The sequence below is a fragment of the Aethalodelphis obliquidens genome, unplaced genomic scaffold (genome assembly GCF_003676395.1).
Source record: "Aethalodelphis obliquidens isolate GAN/ISIS:26980383/991018 unplaced genomic scaffold, ASM367639v1 scaffold90, whole genome shotgun sequence".
Classification (NCBI taxonomy): domain Eukaryota; kingdom Metazoa; phylum Chordata; class Mammalia; order Artiodactyla; family Delphinidae; genus Aethalodelphis; species Aethalodelphis obliquidens.
In genome coordinates this window covers 3,696,194-3,704,330 of record NW_020838034.1, presented here as the reverse complement: position 1 = coordinate 3,704,330, position 8,137 = coordinate 3,696,194, and positions in this window count along the sequence as shown.

Sequence of the window (8,137 nt, the reverse complement as noted above, 5' to 3'; positions counted from 1 at the left end):
ATGGCAGATGCTTTTTATTAGTATTTTTGGGGAAGACTTTTAAGATTTGTATTTGTCCTTGATGAATAACCTTATGGAGGCTGTGGATTAGATTTTGAGCAAGAGAGATTCTATAGCAGTCTGTAATTTAAAAATTCTGTCCCCCTTCCCAGGCTTTCTTTCAGTATTTGCCCACTGTGTTGGGCAGTGTTTTAGTTATCTCCTGGGGTGTTTATATTTTAAAGACATGATAAGATTTACAACTTCGAGGGACAGAGAAAGAATGCAAGTTTTCTCCTAGGTGTTTTGGGCTATATTTCTCTATTATTGGAAGTCTAGAGTAATTGTTATTTAAAATTTTCCTTTGTATGGGGGCTCAGATGGCATGAGGAGCACCGTCTGCTTTATGGTCAATCATCATAATATCCTTCCCCTTGTTCTGTTCACTTTCCCAGGGATTTTACCTCTTAACATCTTAATCAGGCTTTGTCACAAGCACTTGGACCTTAACCTGTGGCAGATTGTGCCCTCCTACCTTTGTAAAACAGTGCGTCAAGGTCTCCAACTGATTATTCTGCTCTTCCACCTTTCTGCCAGCCCTGAGCTAGCAGAGCAGTGGACAACAGCACATCCTTCTCTAACTTCACCTCCTGTTGCAACTTTCTAATTCAGGCTTCAGCTTCCAGTTGGGTATTGGTGGCCAGCCTAACTGCCCAAGTAGAGGCAGCCCACTGAAGCAGCCATTCATTTCTCTTCCTTGCCACAGTGCACTCACTATGTGTAGTTTCTCAAACAAATGTATTAAAGCAGCTGGCATTTTCAGGGCATCCCTGTACTCACTTGGCAGTCCACACACATCTAGCACAGAAGCCACCCCTCCGCATGTAGAGGTTGATGACCAACTCAGGATTTCCCCCATAGATGTCAGTTTCCCAAGGCCCATAATGTTGGTCTCCTGGCTGGCTCACCAACTGTTGTGTCACTAACTGGCCCCCATACACGGAAGGCAAGGAGAGACAGAAGAAAGAGGCAAAGCACTCCAGACTGGTAGGTGGCAGGTTTAACAAGCAAGGAAACTTACTTAGGAGGCTTGTCTTGGATGGCTACCAGATGAGTAGATTTCTGCACCCTCTTGCCAAATCTTATAAGTTTATATAGAGGCCTTAACTGGGTTCAGTCATGTATACTCTCCAGATGCTCTCAACAACACATTGTTCTGTCAAGGCTGTATCCTTGAAAACAGCTCCCAGTGTGAAGACAGTGGGCAGGACGTACACTTCAAATACAGTGGAGGGCATGAAGAGCTTCTGATTGCCCAGGTCTGGGTCTCAGGTCAACTGGAGGTCATGTCCTCTTGGTTACCTCCTCCAACACAATTTCAGATCCAGATTCCAAAGGTAGCTCTTTTTAGCCTATGTTATAGACCTTTATGACTTTACAAAGCCTTTTCCCTGAGTCAATCTACCCCTGGAATACAGATGTGTGCATAAGCGTTGAAACAAGCTAGAGCTTGTCTAAGCTACTAGGTGCAGGTCTTTCTCTGTTGATTTGTTTATGTTTAGCATCTGTGAGGATCAGGAGTCTGGAGGAGGCAGCATCTGAGGGCACAGACTCCAGACCTGCCTTGTTGAATATATGGAAGAAGAGAGGGTAACAAAGAAATTCCATCCATATAGATACATATACATTCTGTTTTATAACGCCTTTGATATTTCACCCTCTAGAAGAGTGACAAATAAATGTTCTGGGTAAGCTTTTATTCAGAGGTAGATATATAAAGGTGGTTTAAGTCAAAGCAATGTTTGAGAAAGAACAAGATTATATGACAAAAATGGGAATGAATGACAGAACCAGAGACAGAGAAGAAATGGTGCCACTGGAACATTCCAACCATGAATCAAGGATTTAATAGTAAGACATGACAGTTAAGGAGCAGATGAACTGCAAACTTGATGGATATTCATTATTACATGTTCCTCTGAGATCTTACTATAATATATGGACACTTTATCTTCTCAAATATACAAAGACACAAAGGTAGAAATTTTTCAGATAACTTGGGAGGCTCAAAACTTTCATAAATGATCCAGGGACATCAGATTAAGAGCCACTAGGCTACTGCTGTGAAGCACAAAGGCTAGCCAAGATAGAGATGGACTATTATACAAAGCACAAATTCCTGAAAAATACAACTTTCTTAGTGGATGGTAAAAGCTGGCACTTCTCTTTGTTAATTAGAATTTTAAGACATGAAAAGAAACCTGGTTTGCTTTTGCCAGTTTATTATCCAAATAAGAGACCATAGGGCTCCTAAGCTTTCAGAGCTGCCATGGCTCCTATTCGCCAGAGCATCCTCCATTCCTCTTGGTAAGGATGCACAGCTAGGGAAAATAGAGATCTTGGAGCATCTTTTAGCCCCACATCTTCCAGCTCCGCACACAACATCTTCTCTATAGATGTGGTGACCCTCCCAGGTTGGGTGAGGAAAACCTCACTTAAAACCAAGAGAATGGGCAAATGTCAGAGGTAGGGACTAGTATGTCCTCAGAGCAATCATAACCTGGAGAGCAGGAGAACTTATTCCTGCAAACTTTGGCAAAAGGGACTGGACAGTCAGTTGCCGCTGAAAGAGGCATCTGATAGACTTCTGTCTTATGGTGCCATAGTACCCAGAGTTTCAAAAGAATGAAGAGGAGGGGAACTCATGAAACTATTTATACACTAGGGGGTGAAGGTTCTTCAATTAGCATAGGAAGGACTTTTCAAACTTTAAATCTTGCGATGCTCTGAGAAATGTTGTGAATGTTTACCTGTCTTGCCTCCATGTCTCCAGAATGGAGGAGATTGCCAGGAGAATGGGAAGAGTCATAAAGGCAATGAGTCAATTCACTTGACAGCAGACCTTGTTTGGCAGGTCTATCATACCCACTGGAGCAGAGAGACTGTGGAGATTCAGGGAAAAGATCCAATTAAATGTGAAATAACCTCCTCTCAGGTTCTAGGGAAATTTGAGAGAGAAGTAATCTTTCCCAGGATCTCTAGGAATACTGCAGGTGGCAGACTTTATGAGTGATATGTCCAGTCTCTATTGGTGCTTTCCCTACAATGGTCTCCTGTCCTCCACCTAACCCAGGTCACTGATGCTGACATAGAAATATTTTCAAAATCTTCCTTTTCCCTTTGGAGTGGTATCTCAAGGTCTAGTACAGAATGTGAAGGGTTAGCCTGAAATCTGTGGTACCTTTGGCCAGTAGGTGATGTATTCTAGGTTGTATTCTAGATATGGCCATTAGCCTAAAGTAAACATGGGGAGACCCATGGTGAATTCAGTGACTATAGCAAGGTCATATTTATAGTAATATCCTAAATCCTCAATGTTCTCACGCCTCCTTGCACTAGTAGGAATTCCTGTCTTTCTCCAGGACTGAGGACGATCAGGAAAGGGTATAAGTACAAGCCCAAAGGCTCTGAGTCAGGCTCCAGAAGCAGGTGTCATATACATATTGTCCAAGAAGATGAGGTCATGTTGGAATATGGGGGTATCAAAGTTCCACTTCCAAGAGTAGAGATACCAAAATAAAATTTAAACTGATGTTCAGGCCACAACTAGAAATATACAAATTATGAAAGGAAAAATCTCATTGGTAAAGGCAAAATATACAGTAAAGGTAGTAAATTAATCATTTATGAATCTAGTAGGAAGGTTAAAGAGTCATAAAATCATCTATATCTGTAATAAATATTTGAGATACACAAAATAAAAAGATGTAAAATATGATGTCAAAAACAATAAACACATGTGTGGCAGGTTGTAAAAATGGAGGGTTAAAATGCATTTGAACTCAAGAGTTAGCAACTTAAATAATCATATATATATATAAAATATCGCTATATATAAACCTCATGGTAACCACAAACCAAAGATCTGTAATAGATACTCACACAAACAAGAGAAAGGAAACCAACATAACAATAAAGATAGTCATCAAACCACAGGGAAGAAAGCAAAAGAAGAAGAAGAAAGAAACAACAACAACAAAAAACCCTGCAAAAACAATCCCAGAACAATTAACACATTGTACTTATTAACAAATTAGTAAGTACGTAGCATGTGTTAAATTTATATTTCTACCTGTTTGCTGTCAGTATACGGAAATGCAGTTGATTTTTGCACATTGATCTTGTATTCATTGACCGTACAGAATTCATTTATTGGATCTAGGAGGTGTTTTTTTGTTTGTTTGTGTGTTTGTTTTTTGGGTTTTCTTTCTGTATATTCTTGGGGATTTTCTATGTAGACAATCATGTCATCTGCAAACAGAGGTAGTTTTATTTTTTCCTTTTCAATTTGTATGCCCTTTTCCCCCTTGTCTTATTGCAGTGGTTAGAACTGTCAGCATTATTATTATTTTTTAAATTAATTAATTTATTTATTTTTGGCTGCATTGGGTCTTCGTTGCTATGTGCAGGCTTTCTCTAGTTGTGGTGAGCGGGGGCTACTCTTCGTTGCAGTGCGTGGGCTTCTCGTTGCAGTGGCTTCTCTTGTTGCGGAGCACAGGCTCCAGGCATGTGGGCTTCAGTAGTTGTGGCACGCAGGAAAGCCTACACTCAAGCAGCTGAACAGGGATTGAGAAAGATTATGTTTGTTTTCTCTTAAAATGCACCCAGTGATTTTCCATCTCACATTAGAGAGAGTACAAAGGTTTTCACAGTGTTCTATTAGACTCTACCAATGTCATCTAGCTATCCAGATATACTTTTCTGACCTCATCTCCTAATGCTTTCCCCTCATGCTCTCAACTTCAGCCACAGGAGCCTTCATGTTATTCCGTGAAAATGCTCAACACACTCTTGTCTCAGGGCCTGTGCACTGCCTGTTCCCTCTGCTTAGACTATTTCCCCCCTAGATAACCGTGTGGTCTATCCCTCCATTTTCTCACATGTCTGTTCATAGGGCACATTATCAGTGAGGCCTTGCCTGACTAACTCATATGGAATAGAAACTCTCTCCTCCATTTCCTTTACATTCTTTAAAAATAAAATTTATCAATATATGAAGTGTTATATATTTTATTTGTTTACATTTTCTCTCCCCACTAGAATATAAGCTCCACAAGGGCAAAGACTCTCTCCTTTGTTTCCTGTTATATCATCCATGCCTAATAGTGCCTCCTACATGCAAATGCTCAACATCAGTGGAAAGAATGAATAATATCAGTGTTTGAGAGTTTAGTCTTATTGTACCCTCAATTCACTGACTTGGAAAAGGATTACACTTCAGCTATGTCAACCTCCATATGTTACTTCAGATGGCCCTATGCAGGGTGTCTCTGTTTTTTTCTTTCTACCTGGGAGGTGTTCTGTGCCTAGACAGGAGAAGAAAGGACAGTACATATGAATTGGTGACAGAGGCTAGCGTAGCACAAGAGAGTAGATTGGACTAGAGGCACAGATGTCAGGAGGTATTGCTGAAACCACTTCCTTTTCTCTACCCCCCAGGAAGCAAATATCTGGACAGAGAACCAGTACACAACTTCTGTGTTTCTGAATAAAGCTGCTGTAGTTTCCCAGAAGGAACAAGGGCATTTCTGATTTGTGAGAGGCTGCGTGTGAAGGAGGAAGCTCAGGGACCCTGCAGCCCTTCTACTTCTTCCCTCTTCACTCTAACAAAAAGTAGTCATGATGATCTTGGAGCCAGGGTTTTTGTTGGGTCAGGACTGATAAATTTTGAAAACTGTCATCTAGAGACAGAAACCATGGGTTAGGAGAGGCATTAGTAACTGGGTAGATGGGATTTCCAGGGATGAGTTGTATCTTTTCCTAGGGAGATACTTCTGAATAGGTAATTATCATTGCTTTCCCTTCATGGAAAAATACTGATTAAAAACTTGATGCTAAATACAGTGGTTTTTTGTTTTTTTGTTTTGCGGTACGCGAGCCTCTCACTGTTGTGACCTCTCCCGTTGCGGAGCACAGGCTCCGGACGTGCAGGCTCAGTGGCCATGGCTCACAGGCCCAACCGCTCCGCGGCATGTGGGATCTTCCCAGACTGGGGCACGAACCCATGTCCCCTGCATCGGCAGGCGGACTCTCAACCACTGCACCACAAGGGAAGCCCCTAAATATAGTGTCTTTATGTTTGTAAATTCCTAACTTAAAAAATCTAAACTACTATATGTCCTGCATTTAATCCCAAAATATCCAAAATATATCAAGCTAAGGTGGTTGTAAAAGAACTTCATTACTGGGGTATTAATTATACTAAAAATAATGAAACTGTCTAATTTCAGGGAATTAGTTAATCATTGTACATTAAAAAAATGAAATGTGTTGTTATGTATGAAGGAAAAATCCTTTTTTTTTTGATGTAGAGCTATACATGTTTGCTTTGTAACTAAGCAAACAAAATCAGGTTATAAAGCAGCATTATAGTCTGATCCTATTACATGTCTGAAGAAATTACTATTTAATTTCAACTTAATATCAATATCAACTTATATCAATTAGTCTAGAGATTGGAAACAAAATTTATCTTAGGAAGATAACAGGCCTTTTATTAGAGAAAAATACTTTACTGTGCTCCTTGATTATGTTAAGAAATTTATCATCTTCCCCACTTCCACCCTAATGCCACATCTAGGCAGTAGAAGGTAGACAAAGAAGAGTTAAAATTCTTCTGAATGTTACAATAAAAAGTTAAGCAATATGGAAATCATTTTCAAAAATATTATACAGTTGCTTTTCTCATTGCTGGGTTAGAAAGTCAGAGATCATTGTTTCAGGCTGGAACTTCCTTATGTGGTGGTTGTCATTTGTAGTCATACTCATGACAAACACAACATATATGCAGCGTTTCACAGGTACAAAGAGCATTCACATCATTTGAAGTATTGGGTCCTCAAAATGGCCTATAAGATTGGCAGAGGAAAACACTCATTATCATTTGGTGAATGAAAAGATCATATCCAAGAGTTTCAATGACATACCCCAAATCTCAGAGCTGGTAACTACTAAAAAATGTTTGTGTATGTCTTAGATTTAGTAACTCAAATTTATTAGTTTCAGAGCTAAACACATACAGCTTGATTAATTCTCATTGGCCAGACTCACAGAAGACAAATTTACAAACCGAAATACCAATTTTTAAAAGTTTTGTGTATTGAATATATCACTCAAGGTTTAGAACACTTGGTTGAACACTTGGGTAGAACTAGACCATGGCATATACCTTAGTCCCAAGGTAATTGAAAGATAGAATTAATTAATTAATTCAGTTATTCATTAAAAAATTTGAATATTTACTGATTGCCTACTTTATGCTGAATTCGGTGGTAGATGCTGACTTTTTAGTAATATACAAAAAATATATGGCCCTTATTCCCATGATGCTTAGAGTCTAATGCAGGAAGACAGACATTAAAAATTGTGATAAAGTGATCAAAGAAATATTATAGGGTGCTAGGAACAAATCCAGTGGTGTAAACATTTGTACTGAGCTTACAGTTGTCAGGGTTCTTGATCGCAAGTGAGAAAAATACAACTCAGCTTAGGTAAAAAGAGAGAAAACAGGAGAGAAAGTGTAATGGCTGTTTTAGCCCGAGGTTTCTAGACATTGGAACCTGAGGCAAGGATTAAATTGTTGACCCTTTATTTGGGCAGCATTAACTCAAGTGGACAAGGGCTTGGGAGAAGGGCATGAGACCAGCAGAGATGTGAGACCATGAAGTGGTGCATTGTCATGCTGGTCTTGATCATAAAAAGGCGTGAAGAAAGGCAGTAAGGTCACAAAACAGGTACAGCCACTTGGCTGGCAAGACTTCTCTGGAGAGGCTGCAGTGAAACATCTTGCTACCAAGTGGTCCGTGAGAGCAACGAGGGATGGAGGATTTACCTGCTCCTCCTACACCTTGTGTTGGGGTGTTTCATCCAGCCATTGGAATGTTTAAAAGACATAGAATCAGAGTAAAGGGCTTATGATAGATAAGTCACTTGGACTGTGGTAGATCTTGATCCCCTCTCCTCTAAACAGACTTTCCCAACTTTTGTTATACTGTGACCCAATGCTCCAGGTGAGATATTGATCCCCTAAGCCCTTAGTTGATTGGGGTGCTGCCTGAAGTTGTTGGAACCCTTGGACCACTCATTTCCTGCTGCAGCA